This window comes from Nycticebus coucang, chromosome 6 (assembly GCF_027406575.1).
Source record: "Nycticebus coucang isolate mNycCou1 chromosome 6, mNycCou1.pri, whole genome shotgun sequence".
Classification (NCBI taxonomy): domain Eukaryota; kingdom Metazoa; phylum Chordata; class Mammalia; order Primates; family Lorisidae; genus Nycticebus; species Nycticebus coucang.
Genome location: NC_069785.1, coordinates 81,968,204 through 81,983,341, shown reverse-complemented (window position 1 = coordinate 81,983,341; position 15,138 = coordinate 81,968,204). Strand labels below are relative to the sequence as shown.

The 15,138-nt window shown below is 39.7% G+C and overlaps 1 protein-coding gene across 1 annotated transcript in view; it reads right to left on the bottom strand.

Annotated features, from left to right (window-relative positions):
* LOC128588734 (tripartite motif-containing protein 43-like) overlaps positions 1–15,138 on the bottom strand; it is a gene marked incomplete at its 3' end in the record, with an annotated part of 421,410 nt that overhangs the window by 381,788 nt on the left and 24,484 nt on the right. The window lies entirely within an intron of this gene.

Genomic DNA, 15,138 nt, shown 5'->3' with positions numbered 1-15,138 from the left:
TGCCGAGACGAAATTTTGTTTTTTAATATACATTTCTCTAACTATCCCCTCTTATTCTTCTAACTCAACTGCTCCAGTAACTCACACTTTTCAGTGTGAGTACAGTACAGTATCCCATGCCTTGGTCACACTGCATCTCAGGCCCCTGTCCTTTACCTCCCTCCTTGTTGATCTGGATTCCACAGTTGAGCATTTTAATAACTCCCTTGAGATGATCTCACTTCCTTCACTTCCCTCCTTTTCCCCCTCCCCACCATTTGTATTCATAGGAGGGTGGTCAGGGCACAACTGTGACTGGAAGTTCTCCTTTTCTATCTGAGCAGTTGGATATTTTTGAACCACACAACCCAGGTAAAGACTTGGTCACAACCTCAACTAGACATCCTATTGTGTCTATCAGTTCTACTGTGTCTCCTATTGGACCACTTTATTTCATGCCTACTGCTCTTCCTTCAAATTTCCTGCACCCTTCAGGCATATTCATTCTCGAGATGCCCCCACCTCGTGATTTACTGAGAAAACTGAAACCATCAGACTTCAACTACTTTCTCATCTTCCTGACCCAAAACTCCACACTTGCCTGTAGACGCTCAGGTTTTCCTTATTCTATCTGGTTACAATGAAATAAATGTCTCCCCTCTATCATCAAAAAGATAATTGGCATATCTTGGCTGGGTGCCTGTAGCACAGCGTCAGCCACATACACCGAAGCTGGCGGATTAGAACCCAGCCTGGGCCAACTAAAGAACAATGACAACTGCAACAAAAAAAATAGCAGGGCAGGGCAGTGCCTGTGGCTCAGTGAGTAGGGCGCCGGCCCCACATACGAAGGGTGGTGGGTTCAAACCTGGCCCTGGCCAAACTGCAACTAAAAAAAAAACAAAAATAATGGGGCATTGTGGTGGGCACCTGTAGTCTCAGCTACCTGGGAGGCTGAAACAAGAGAATTACTTAAGCCCAAGAGTTTGAGGTTGCTGTGAGCTGTGATGCCAAGGCACTCTACCGAGGGCAGCATGGTGAAACTCTGTCTCAAAAAAAAAAGACAGTTGGCATATCTGATACAAAAAAACTGAAGGTTGGTGTCCACACTGTAGTGTTTATCATGTGCAGCTCATACAATAAAACTGAAGACATCCTTATTTCTTAGTTAAGCGATTTCCCTATCTAAACTCCAATTGAAATGGAAATCATTTTTCTTCTTTTTCCTCTTTTTCTTTAAAATTTTTATAGTGTTACTGGATTTTTCGTGGGGGCTGGGATCTTTGTAGACAAATCTGTGTCTTATTTCTGTGGTGACTGGGCAATTAGCATAGACTGCAGCATTGGTGCATAGCTGCTGGGCATTTTAATCCATCAAGAATCTGAATATGTTGCACTAAAACTTTCTGTGGCCCTAATTTGTTGAGTTAAAAAAAATCTTGGACTACAAGCATCTTAGATGGTCCAAGGTGTCCGGGAATTACATATATTGTTACTGGAGAAATATCTAAAACTAATTTAAATATGGAAACATGATATAATTCAGCTGAGCTTTTATATTTTATAAAATGATTCTATGGAATACCACAGAGTCAATAAAAAATAAAAGAGATTCAAAATAAACTTTCTGAGAAGGGAATTCCCTATTCCATTTACATAGTTTTCTGATGAATCTGTCTATAATTTAGTTTCCTTTTTTTTTTCAACTCACCACTATACTAACGAGGATATAATTTAGTTTTATTTTCAGATTATTTTTGCCTGGATTGGATAATTGGAGTTGCACAACACCAAGACAATAGTTCTGCATCCAAGGACTTCTGAAATTGGAATTCAGCCCTGGGAGACAGCCTTAAAATAAATGAATATGCAACCAAACAAGCATAAGGAAATAAAAAGGGAAAATCAGCTTCAAAAAAGGAAGTCTAGTCCTTGGGGGAAAGATTCCCTATTCAATAAATGGTGCTGGGAGAATTGGATATCCACATGTAAAAGACTGTAACTGGATCCACACCTTTCTCCACTCACAAAAATTGATTCAAGATGGATAAAGAACTTAAATTTAAGGCATGAAACAATACAAATCCTCAAAGAAAGCATAGAAAAAAACACTGGAAGATATTGACCTTGGGAAAGACTTCATGAAGAAGACTGCTGTGGCAATTGCAACAACAACAAAAAATAAACAAATGGGACTTCATTAAACTGAAAAGCTTCTGTACAGCTAAGGGGACAGCAACTGAAGCAAAAAGACAACCTACACAATGGGAAAGGATATTTTCACACTTTGAATCAGACAAAAGCTTGATAACTAGGATCTATAGAGAACTCAAATTAATCCACATGAAAAAAGCCAACAATCCCATATATCAATGGGTAAGAGACATGAATAGAACCTTCTCTAAAGAAGACAGACAAATGGCCAACAAACATATGAAAAAATGCTCATCATCCCTAATTATTACAGAAATGCAAATGAAAACCACCCTGAGATATCATCTAACCCCAGCAAGAATGGCCCACATCACAAAATCTCAAAACTACAGATGCTGGCGTAGATGTGGAGAGAAGGGAACACTTTTACGCTGCTGGTGGGACAGCAAACTAATACAACCTTTTTGGATTGAAGTATGGAGAACCCCTAAAGAACTCAAGCTACACCTCCCATTTGATCCTGCAATCCCGTTACTGGGCATCTACCCAGAAGGAAAAAAATCCTTTTATCATAATGACATTTGCACTAGACTGTTTATAGCAGTTCAATTTACAATCGCCAAAATGTGGAAACAGCCTAAATGCCCACCAACCCAGGAATGGATTAACAAGCTGTGGTATATGTACACCATGGAATACTATTCAGCCATTAAAAAAAAATGGAGACTTTACATCCTTTGTATTTACCTGGATGGAGGGGGAACACATTATTCTTAGTAAAGCATCACAAGAATGGAAAAGCATGAATCCTATGTACTCAATTTTGATATGAGGACAATTAATGACAATTAAGGACACAGTGAGGGTGGGGGAAGGGGAGAGCAGAGAGAAGAAAGGAGGGAGGGAGGTGGGGCCTTGGTGTGTGCCACACCTTTTGGGGGCAAGAAACGATTGCAAGAGGGACTTTGCCTAACAAATGCAATCAGTGTAACCTGGTTTCTTGTACCCTCAATGAATCCCCAACAATGAAACAAACATACAAACAAACAAACAAAAGGCTGAGGGACTTTTATTTTTCTCCTGTAAAGAGAATCCTTTTTCTTGGATCAACGTAAACCTTTCAGGATACATGTTAGAAAATGTTTACGGCACCAGTCATACTGTTTCTCAAGGTCCCGTTCAGGACCCTCAAAGGGAACTGTGTGTCTTTCCGTGAGGTATCTGTCCCTTTGCTCCAAAGACATACTGCTATCAGGACTGGACATGAACTACAAATCACCCCACATTCTAGCCTCATCTGAGACTTCATTTTTCTCATGAAAAGTTACAGTTTGATCTAGTAGTAGCATTACACCTCTCCAAGAGAGTTCAAAACTTTGTCCTAACCCTTGGAGAACATCAGTGTACTTATCTGGGTCTTCAGAAAATGTTCCTAATGTGGAATTTCCTAATTTGGGAAACTTTGTTAATGTTGCAACATATATATTACATTTTAGTATTAATGCATTTGTTCATACTAACTCATTAATTTATTTATCCATTGATTCACCTCATGGTTATTACATACTGTGTTCTGAGTGTTGCATTGGATAATGTTGGTAGTAAATAAGACAAACACTGCCTTTACCTCCTTGAAATTTTCAATATAGTAGTCATCACTATCTAAGTATTATAGTTTGTTGAATGTTAGGATGACATATTATAAATGCTCAGAGAGTATGTAACAGGAAAGCCACCCTGGTCTGCAGAGTCTGGAAGTATTTCAGTGACAAACTTTGTGTTTGAGCCAAAATGTGAGAAAGATTAGAATTCAGAGAAATGATAGTCTGTGCAATACTTGCATCTGTTCATCTGTGTTAGACTTGAAGAAAAAATAAACACTCTCCTTTTTGTTCAATAAGCTAAGACTGTTGCAGGAAGACAAGGCCCAATGGAGAGAAAAAATCACCAGAACACCTCCGTTTGTGAGAGGAAGGGGCTTTATTCCAGCCAGTGGAGCTTTGGAGACTAGTGTTCCAGAAGACCAACTTCTCTGGCCTGCTTTGTCTCTGTCCTTTTATAGGGTTTCCAGAAAGGCAGACAAAGGAATTATTATATTGTCTCTCATTGGAGGTTTCAAAACATGAGTGGGATTTACAGCAAAGTTTCAGGAAGTTAATCTTTTATGAAGAAGCTGTGAGGAGGGCTGAGTCATCATGAGTGACCCTTATGGAGATATCAGCAAAATGCAAAATCTCCTGGCATCTCAGATTAAAACATAATACTTCAGGGTTTCGTCCCTCAAGACAAATGACACTTCTTTCTTCTACCTTAGCCATGTCCAAATATGCAATTAAAACATACTGTTTACCAGTGGAGAAACCCTGAAGACATGTTCTATGAAAGTAACAAGATACAGAAAAGCCATGTATTATCTGATTCCATTTATATAAATCTATAAAGATGAAAAGTAGATTAAAGGTTGCCTGGGTATGAAGAGTAAATGTTGACAGGTAGAGTTCCTCGTGGTGGTGATGAAAATGCCTTGTGGAAATGATGGCTACACTGCTCTGGATGTACTAAAAAGAAGTCACTGAATGAAATAATTTAGAAAGCAATTTTCAGATCATGTGAATTTATCTCATTAAGCCTGTTATTTACAAAAAGGAATTAAAGGCAATGTTGATAAATAGTTTTATTGCAATAAAACTAAAAAAAAGTATACACACTCACTGGGGGGGAGCTCATTTTATAGCATACATTAATTATGTTTCCTAAAGTTACAATGAGCTCACACAGAGTCCTAAACAGTCCTGTTGCCTCACATGAGGTCTCAGAAATGCAGTTTCATCAGACTCAAAAATTCCCCAATAAATTATCATGAAAACTTAATTTTCACAGGGAGCATAGGTAAAGGAAAGGCCTCAGAGAGTAAGAGAGGGGGGAAGGGAGAAAACTATATATAGAGGACACTTTATGAACATCATAGAAGCTCACTGTTCCACTGTCATACTCCACAAACACCCTAACCCTACTCACGGCCTTTGCACATAATGAATTAAGGGTGGGGAGTTGGTGGCAAGACTATAATCATTGTTCTTCTTTAAAGAAAAGAGCAAAAATGCATCCTTGGAATCAACAATGACATTGGTGTCTTGTGGCCAAGAATCTTTGCAGACACCTAGAAACCAGCGGGAGAGTGTGTCACGTCCACTGCCCAGTAATGCTTGTCAGAGGTAAAGGCCTGAGCTCCCCAGACAGCAAGGGTCTGGCCTGTCTGGACCTCCCAGGGGGTGGCACGATCCTCATCTCTGAATAGGACACTTCTCATGTCCTCAGTAAGTCTGATATAGCAAGTGGCCATTTCCACACTCAGAGGATCCTCCACTGAAAAAAAGGAAAAAAGCAGATCAGCAATTGCTTTGACAGGCAGAGCATTTCTACACAATTTGTTACTTCATTTACTTCTCCTTCAAGAAAATATGAAATAAAGACAGCAAAAGAAGTTGAGACTTGCTGACCTATGAAGATCGAGAGGGATTACAACCTCTACAAGACACATATTTTCTTTCTGCAGTTTTTGCCCGGGGCCGGCACCCTACTCCTGCAGCCACAGGTGCCCCCCGAGACACATATTTTCTTTATATAAAGAGAGAAACCTGGCTATATCACTGAGGTGAACCAATGACTTAACGAGTACCTGGGAATAGTTTGTAAAAGTTTGTTTCAGGACACTCCTATAACTTGCTTTTTCTTTATTAGAAACTCCTCTTGTGTCATCTTGAATTGTGTTAAGAAACAGCAATGTCGTACGATTCAGGTATTTACTGAGATATAAATTTATGTTTATTATGTTTCCAGATATCAAAAAATTACTTGGAAATCCACATGCGCAACGTGGATGTTTCTGAAAAGAATGTTCCGGCTTTACACCATCTGCTCAGACCCTGCCTCCTTCAGTCTCCTCCTCATTCAGCCTCTGCTGCCTGGTATGTGCCTGGTATCATTCAGCCATGTTCACGGATCATTTCTCTTTCCCTTGTCTTGAGCTGTAGCTTTTTAGTCTTTTTTTCTCATTGTTCTAAACATTTCGATTTTATAACTATATGTTCTTTGGACGATATGTGATAAATGCAGTGTCGAAGAAATTATAAATGGCCAGTGCCAAATCTAAACCTGTAAAACTGAATCAACAAAAATATTGATTTCTAGACTGAGAACTAACCTTTGTATCTCTTCACAACCACATGACCTGTATACACTTTCTTCTCTTACTCTGCCTGTGTCAGATACGACTAACAGGAGTATCTTGCTTTGCATTTTCCAAGAACTTGAAGGCAAAGACTTCAGTCTTGGTCATAATATGACTAATCAGAGTGAAAAGACAGAAATGTTTTGAGAAATCATGTACAAACCTCATGTCATTAAAAGATAAAATTTAAATTAGACAGAGCTTATCCCTAAAAACCCACTAAAGAAGGAAATAGAGGCCTGACTGCCAAACAGCTGACTCTCACCTCTGAAGTTGTTGAGCGTGTCTCGGATTCCAGTGATGCCCCAAGATGTGAGCTCTGGACTCACTGGCTGGGTCTTTAGCATCTGGACAACTCAGTCCTGTTAAGACTGACATCAGTTACACTCCAGGCCCAGGGTTAATCATGCAGTCATTAGAAAGACTAATATATTTCATCAGAATTCACCTATTGTTTCATTAATTGGATGTACATTTTATTTGACACTCTTGAGGATTTAGTAAATGCTAACATTTTCTTGAATTTAACTTATATCACATTCCAACTTCCCTATTTTTTCTCTGACAATATTCAACTTCTAAAATTTATTGTGGGTGATTCCCTCCTTCTACCTCTCACAATGCCTCACATTATGAAAAGATCCTGCGTATCTTACAAAGAACAGAAAACTCAGGCATAGCTCTTGGGACTTCTGTCAGCAGAAGTCACCCATGACAAAGCCAGTGTCTACAAGGGAAAGTCCAGTGATTCAGAAGATTTTGCTCTTTCATGCAAAACAAGAGAATCTAATCAGAGCCTGACAGCCCTGGTCCTGGGGGTCTGAGGCAGCCACTGTCCTTTGAGGTCTTGCCTAGGGCTGGGGGTGCTGTGACAGAGAAGGGTCTGCCTAGGCTACTCAGGGGAGCGAAGACCCCTCCCATTCCCATCCTGAGGGCATGTTCCCCTTTCCTCTGTCCTTTCACCTTCCACCTTCTTAGAAGAGGGGGCTCCTCTGTGGCACCTTAGCATAGTCTCCCTATGAAGGTTTGTTGAACCATGGCTAAAGATGATCAGGGTAGAAGGAAGCCCAGAATAGCCAAATGTTTTTATATGTATTTGAATTTAGCCACTTAAGAAGGAAACTTCCAAGACCTAGGAGAAGAAGGCTTCAGAGACTTTTTTGAAACAAAATAGAAAATAGCCCCAGAGAACAATGTTAATAGCTTGAAACATATACAGCCACTTCATTAACAAGAGAACGACTTTCTCAGATATAGCAGATCCTTAGTGCAAATCACCGTTCCAATACGTTCCTCAAGTCCTGCAAAGGAAGGAAAAAGTCATTAGTCAGGAGAATATGTTCTTATGCATCTTCTCTGCTATTTTATTTTTGTGTCTTCATATTATTTTGCATTATTCCCTCTAAGCAATCATTCCATGCTTTGTTAAAATTAGAATCTACACTGAACCAGGAGGGGCTTCCTCCGTGTGCATTAAGAAGGGGGCAGGAACATGTAGAAGGAGATGTAGGTTCCCAGGGTCACTCATCTCCCAGTCTGGTTCCCAAAGAGAGGACTGACCACTCATGACAAGTAAAACAAAACAAAGAACCATATAAAAAACAGAGTTCTTTAAATTAGGTACCAAATTTTACAAATTTTTCCTGGGAAAAAGGCAGAGCCTCAATGCCTTCACACGCTGTTTTTATGTGGGCCAACTCAGAGTGGTGACAGATTAGGGAACATGAATTGAGTATCACCTCAACAAAGTTCACTTTCCCCGGCCTACAGCTTCACTGCTTTTGTATAACCTTTCTGTATGAACATTACTCCTGAAACTAAAGAGAATTTTGTCTTATGCTAGCCACTGGAGTGATGAGAATTTCCCAAAAATGACAAGAATCTGCAGAAATAAGTGATAGGGCAAAAAACGGTGGGAGTCCGAGAGCTAAGTCCAGGTGTCAGCAGGTAACATTTCAATGTCCAGGCAACACCGCCCAGCACAGGATTCCTATCTCAGGATGGACCCTCCCCTCACCTGCAGCAGCTCCAGGTCAGGCTTGTGACACGTGTCAGTCAGCTCTCTGTACATGTGCCTCAGCCTTTCTTTCTGTTGGGTCATTCTCACTTCACTGTCTTGGAGTTGTTGGAAAATCTCCTCTGCTTCCCTGTCCACTAACTCTAGATGTAGTTTCTCCTCCTCTTGGAGAAACAGATGCATCTTCTCATAGTGCTGCCTAATCATCACTTTCCTCAAAGCCACATTGTCCTGGAATGATATTCAGATAAAGGATTACATGTTCCTACTCTCAACAGAAAACAGAAGATTTTAAATAATTGTTTCTTAACTATCATTATGCAAATAATTAATGAGCATTTTGCCTCATCTCTGCAAAACATCTTGAATATTTGCTAGTTCCTGCTGTCCTTTCTTTTTTCCATGGCCCTATTCTCTCTCCCTGTTTAAATCAAAGTGTCTGAAGGGTCCTGGTTTCTCTCCCTCTGATACTTCTCCCCCATTCTTACTGCATCAATATTTCCTCTCTGACCTGGATCTTCCTTCTTGTCTATGGTTCCTTTGCCTGATTTTCCGAAATATCAAAAAATATTTAGGTACACACAATATTATGCATATTTTTAAAGCTTACTATATTTTTAGTCTACATAGTATAAATATTGCTTTTCTCACCTCTGCTTCCAACTCAAACTTAGCTTAATGTTGTCTTTAGGCAATTTATTATAAAAACACCCAGCGTACCTTGTTTCTACTAACTTTCTTAGCTCTAGCTTATATTGAGCCAAATATTTTTTGTGAGTTTTTTGTTTTATGAGATCCTGATACCCTTCCTATATGCCTATTTATTTTTTATTTATAATTTATCATTTGAAATAACAACTTTTCCCTGGGGAGGGGAAGGATAAAACTAGGAATTTCAATTGAGTTGAAAAATACAAGCCAGCCACATGTCAATCTGCATAGAAACAAAGAAAACCTTTTCATACTTACCATGAATGAGTGAGTTTTGCCAGTTTCCTCATTTAGATGGTTTTGCATTTCCTGAGTCATTGTCCATAAAGAGTCCATTTTTTTCACAAGTTCCTCCTGCAAAAAAAAAACAAGATCTTTAACAATAATGAGAATAGTACAGATTTTATCCCTTCATCTAGGAGATAAGACTATACTTCAGAGAATAGTCATCTTGTTTTAAATGGAATGGTCAGAATTATCCATGTTAACCAAATTGGCTTCTTGTATTTGGGAGATCAATCATAATAGATCCCTCAAGAGAGAATTGGAAATTACACTATAGATAATGCAACCCACTTCCTGAGAAATTGACATTTTTCTTTCCTGGCTATGGGGTAGCCAGGCTTAAAACAGAAACCAGGTCCACGGTCCTGCCCCCTGCTCCACAGCTGCACCAAATCCACACATTTGACAATTTGTGGAGTCTAAGGAAAGTCCCCTTAGCACAGGTTCAGCACAGCTGTCATGGGAGTGCTCAACATCGGGAGGACACATTTCTATCTTGGGATTTACATTCAAAAATTAATGTTTTGACCATCTCCATTCTTACCTTCATGGTCATAATCCTGCATATTTATCTCTGATTTAGGATCCTACAGGTTCCAAATGGCATCTGAGGCATCACTTACCCTGCACTGCTCAACAGCCCATTCTACTGGACGGTGGCTGTGAATCACACACTCTGGGCCTCGGAGCAGGACTCACAGAGCAGTGTCTGATCTGCCTCACAGAAGAGCCCCTTCACCTCCAGGTGTGCCCCACAGATCTGTTCCTCTGAGATGTGGAACTGCTGAGGTCTGGCCTGCCTGGCAAGGGAAACTAGCTTCAAGAGTAGGACCCTGGTTTTGAATCCTGCCTTCTGTGATATTTCCCTGCACTGAAGACAGCACATGGGGACTCCTCCGAGCAGAGGTAGAGGCAGGGTATAGGTGAAAAGCCTATATACCTCTGTGCCCACCATTCTGAGTGAGCATGGACAAAGTCTTTCTTTGTCCAAAGTCTTTCTTCACAGCCAGGAAGAAAACAGGCAGAACTCTGTTGAAGCTGTTAAGCCTGATCACTGAGGAGGTGAAATTCCTGAGGCATGCAAGCATGTCATTGGTATGTCTTAGGAATCACCGAGCAGTGTCTAGCGAGATAGTGTTAACTGCCTCTGGATGGTGAAGGGCCCAGAGGGCAGGTGAACAATCAACCTTTTCCCACACAGCGATCTTGTGACTTATCGGTTTGTGGGAAAATGGCTAACAGCATGTTTTTCCAAGATTACTATTTTAAAATATAATAGAAAGTTTAGAAGAATGAGTATCAGTTGATCAGTAGATTAGCAGTCTCCAGGGAAAGGTTAATTTGTTTGTACAATATACCTATGAAGTGATTGTGTGATTATTAATTGACAGTGTGTACATGCATAACTGGCTATATAAACCAGGTAGAAATAAAGAAGTTTGCTACTTGCCACCATAAGAATGTGTAGCCCCCTTTATTCCATACTATTTCAATAAGCAGGTCTATACTCTCCATCATCAACACAGGGCCGGCAAAAGTTGTGCCCAGAGTCTATGGTGACAGGGTCTAGAAAGTAGTTCATGCAGATGGGGCAGGTGACTTCATTCTGGAAGGCTTGCAAGGTATGTGAATCCATTTTTCACAAATAAAATCTAAAAAATGAGAGAGAGAGTTATTCTTCTGTCCTGATAAAGTTTTTTTGTAAAAAAAGAAAAATATTTTGGCAGTTCTGGTTCTCTGCCTGAGCTCTGTTTAATCTACCTGTTAATTTACTCCCCACCTACTCCAGTACAAACCTACACATGGTAAATACAGAAAAGCTGGATTCATGCAGCTGTCCCTCAGTAGCCTTGGAAGGTTGATTCCAGGACTCCCTGATTCCACATCTTGTAAACAAAATGGCATAGTATTGCAAATAACCTGGACCCATCCTCCCAGGAACTTAGGACATCCTCTCTAGATGAGTGGTAACACTTAGTACAATGTAAATGCTATGTAAATTGTTATATGGTATTGTTTAGGACAATGACAAGGAAAAAAAATTATACATGCTCAATAGAGAAAAAATTTTTCTCCCCAATATCTTTGATCTGTGGTTCATTGAATCCATGTCTGTGGAACCTACTGATACAAATAGTTGACTGTTCTATAATATAGCCAGGCCCACTGGCTCCTGCCTGTACTACTAGAACTTTGAGAGGCCAAGGTAGGAGATTGCTTGAGGCCCATGTGAGACTGAGCAAGAGTGAAACCCCATGTCTACAAAATTAGAAAAATTAGCTGAGTATAATGGTATGTGCCTGTGGTCCTGCCACTTAGGAGGCTGAGTCAGGAGGTTTCATAGAGCCCAGGAGTTTGGGGTTGCAGTGAGTTATGATGACATCATTGCATTCTAGCCCAAACATCAGAGATACAATCAGGACTAAAAAAAAAAAAAAGAATAACCTGAAATGGATAACAAAGCCCTAAAATTTTAGCAATAGAGAAAGTAGCCAAATAAAAATGCTCCAAAATGATATAATACAAACAAATATATGATATATGCTCTAGTTACAGATACTTTATTTTTACATCATTTTAAATTTAGAGTGCGGAGAGAGGGAAAACTACTTGTTTTTATGTGGGCCAAAACTACTTGTTTGCTTGAGTAAAATGAGTGAGGTGATGCATCAATTTAAAGTACAATGTAATTTTTATTATAGAAAGTGAGCAAGAAGAGTTTCCTTTAAATTCTACACACACCTGAATTGTCTCTCGGTGCTCTAATTCCTGGAAACTTCAACAGATCTGTCGATATCCAGGTCAGCAGTAGTTCTTGGCTCTGCAATGCCCGGCAGCCACTAGTTCAGTGGGTCATCTCTGGAGAAGTCCTGCTGAGGACTGACAAGTAGGCTTTTTATGTGGTTTGGCTCACCTAAAACCACACCTACTTCCCATGAATCACTGTTTTGTCTTCCAGGAACAAATGCAAATGCATGATTAGGTTGATTGGATTCTCAAAGGGTAGAAAACCACACCCAGGGGAATTACACAGATGGAGTTGAGTCTGATGCCGGAATGTTCACCTGACAAATGAGTAGAGAGAAACTTGCTGACACAATTTTCTTGCAACAATTTTTATTTTATTTTATTTTTTTGTAGAGACAGAGTCTCACTTTATTGCCCTTGGTAGAGTGCTGTACCATCACAGCTCACAGCAACCTCCAGCTCCTGAGCTTAAGCGATTTTCTTGCCTCAGCCTCCCCAGTAGCTGGGAACACAGGCGCCCGCCACAATGCCTGGGCTTTTTTTTGTTGCAGTTTGGCCGGGGCTGGGTTTGAACCCACCACCCTCAGTATATGGGATTGGCATCCTACTCACTGAGCCACAGGTGCTGCCCAATAATTTTTAATCTACATTGACCTCACAATTTTAAAAGTTTAGTTTCTTATTCTAGTATTTGAATTCATGATTGCTTGTTAAATCCTTACCCATTATTTATCTGAATATGTCCAACAATAAAGCATTCACTAGGATAACCAACACGTCTGATGCCACATAACTCTCTCTTTGAAAAAAGGCTACCAAGGAGCCCAATTGTATTTGGAATCATTGTATGCATAAGAGTTGGTGAAATTGCTTGTACAAGGAGTTTTCTCTTTTTTATTTGCCTTCTGTATTTCATGACTATTTTGTTTTGATTGGTTTATATAAAACTAGAATCTAGTTTTTGGACTTATATACCTTCGTACATAATTTTAAACTGGGCATTATAAATGCATATGTATGTGTGTATATGATATCTAGAACAATGTGTATATTTATATCAATATAGCATATGATATGTAATTATTTAAACACTATTAAGTGTATAAATGTCTTTAATAAATAGCTTATAAAATTGTGTTAACAGGGTTGCCATGCCACCTGATTTTTTTTTTTTTTTTTTTTATTGTTGGGGGTTCATTGAAGGTACAAGAAACCAGGTTACACTGATACCATTTTTTAGGTCCCTCTTACAATCGTGTCTTACACCCATGCCACCTGAATTTTGTTGTCATTTACCACAGTTTAATAAATCCACATCGTTATTATATAAGGAGTATCAAGCAATTATCTAATGTTTGGGGATTTAGGCCCTTTCTATCAACTTTAGAAAATAATCTAAACCTCCTATAAAAGTAAAAATATAAATATTTACCATTTAAATCTTATTGCAGTTGAAAAAAAGTATGAAAGGTGTAAAAGCCAGCATATCTTAGAAAGAGGTGAAGAGGTTTTCCATTTACTCAGTACATAGGGTTATAAATAAATATGTGTTGTGAGGTGTCATTTGACTTCAAAAGTATATCCTAAGAGATTAAGGAGAGGTTACCACAGACTCAGATATGAAGATTTCTCTAGAAATTTCATTCCTCAAAAACTGTCTCAAACATTTCTTACCATGCTGTGTGTCCTCTTCACCTTTTCTGGTATTCTCACATGTTAGTAACAAGCCGATGAGCAGGCGAGTGAGACGCTCTCCTTTAGTGCTGTTAAATGGTGGTCTTGGATCAGAGGAACTCCTCTGACATTGGCTTGCACAATCACTTCCTGGATTTGGGATTTTTTTTTTTTTTTCCGTAGAGACAGAGTCTCACTTTACTGCCCTCCGTAGAGTGCCGTGACGTTACACAGCTCACAACAACCTCCAGCTCTTGGGCTTACGGGATTCTCCTGCCTCAGCCTCCCGAGTAGCTGGGACTACAGGCGCCCGCCACAACACCCGGCTATTTTTTTTGTTGCAGTTTGGCCAGGGCTGGGTTTGAACCCACCACCCTTGGTATATGGGCCGGCGCCCTACTCACTGAGCCACAGGCGCCACCCTGGATTTGGGAATTCTTCATACATTATTTGAAAATTGTATAAGCCAGGTTATGTCACCTCATCTCTCCTGAAAATAATAAAAGTAGTGACAATTTTCAGTATTTGACAATTAAGTGATTTCTATTTTCACTAAGTTTTACTAAGTGTCATACTAACTTTTCACTCTCCTCCCATAAAACTCAGTCTTCAAAGCTAAGTAAGTAGAGACAGAGTCTCACTTTATTGCCTTTGGTAAAGTGATGTGCCATCACAGCTCACAGCAACCTCCAGCTCCTGAGCTTAGGCGATTCTCTTGCCTCAGCCTCCCCAGTGGCTGGGACCACAGGTGCCCGCCACAACACCTGGGCTATTTTTTGGTGCAGTTTGGCTGGGGCCGGGTTTGAACCCACCACCATTCTAAATGTTTAGAACCTGGTGCTTATAGGTTGGTAGGGAAGTTAAACACATATGCAAAAACCTGAAAAATGTATAACATTTTAATGAGGAAGAAGTGTCTGCTATGTACAACTGGGGGACACCAAGTAACCAAATAAACTTGAGATTCTCCCTCTCTCCCCATTCTTCAGATAGCAAACAACCCATGAAGAAAATTGATTACAAAGCCTTGCATCCCTGCTATGGCACCACTGAGTCTATCAAAAATAAACAAATAAACAAGTTTTATCCTTTTGCCATGTGCTGATTTTTGGATATTTGACAGATGGAAATTCACCAAAGTATATCATTTTTGCTTGAGACAAACCTAATATAAACATAAATCGAAACATGGATAGTTGAAAACACATATCTTTTAGGCTAAGAAAATATTGATGTTATAAATATCAGGCAATTAGGAAACAAACTACACACTGGCCATGGTGGTTCCCACATGTAATCCTAGAAGTCTGGGAGGATGAGGTGGGTGAACTGTGTGAGT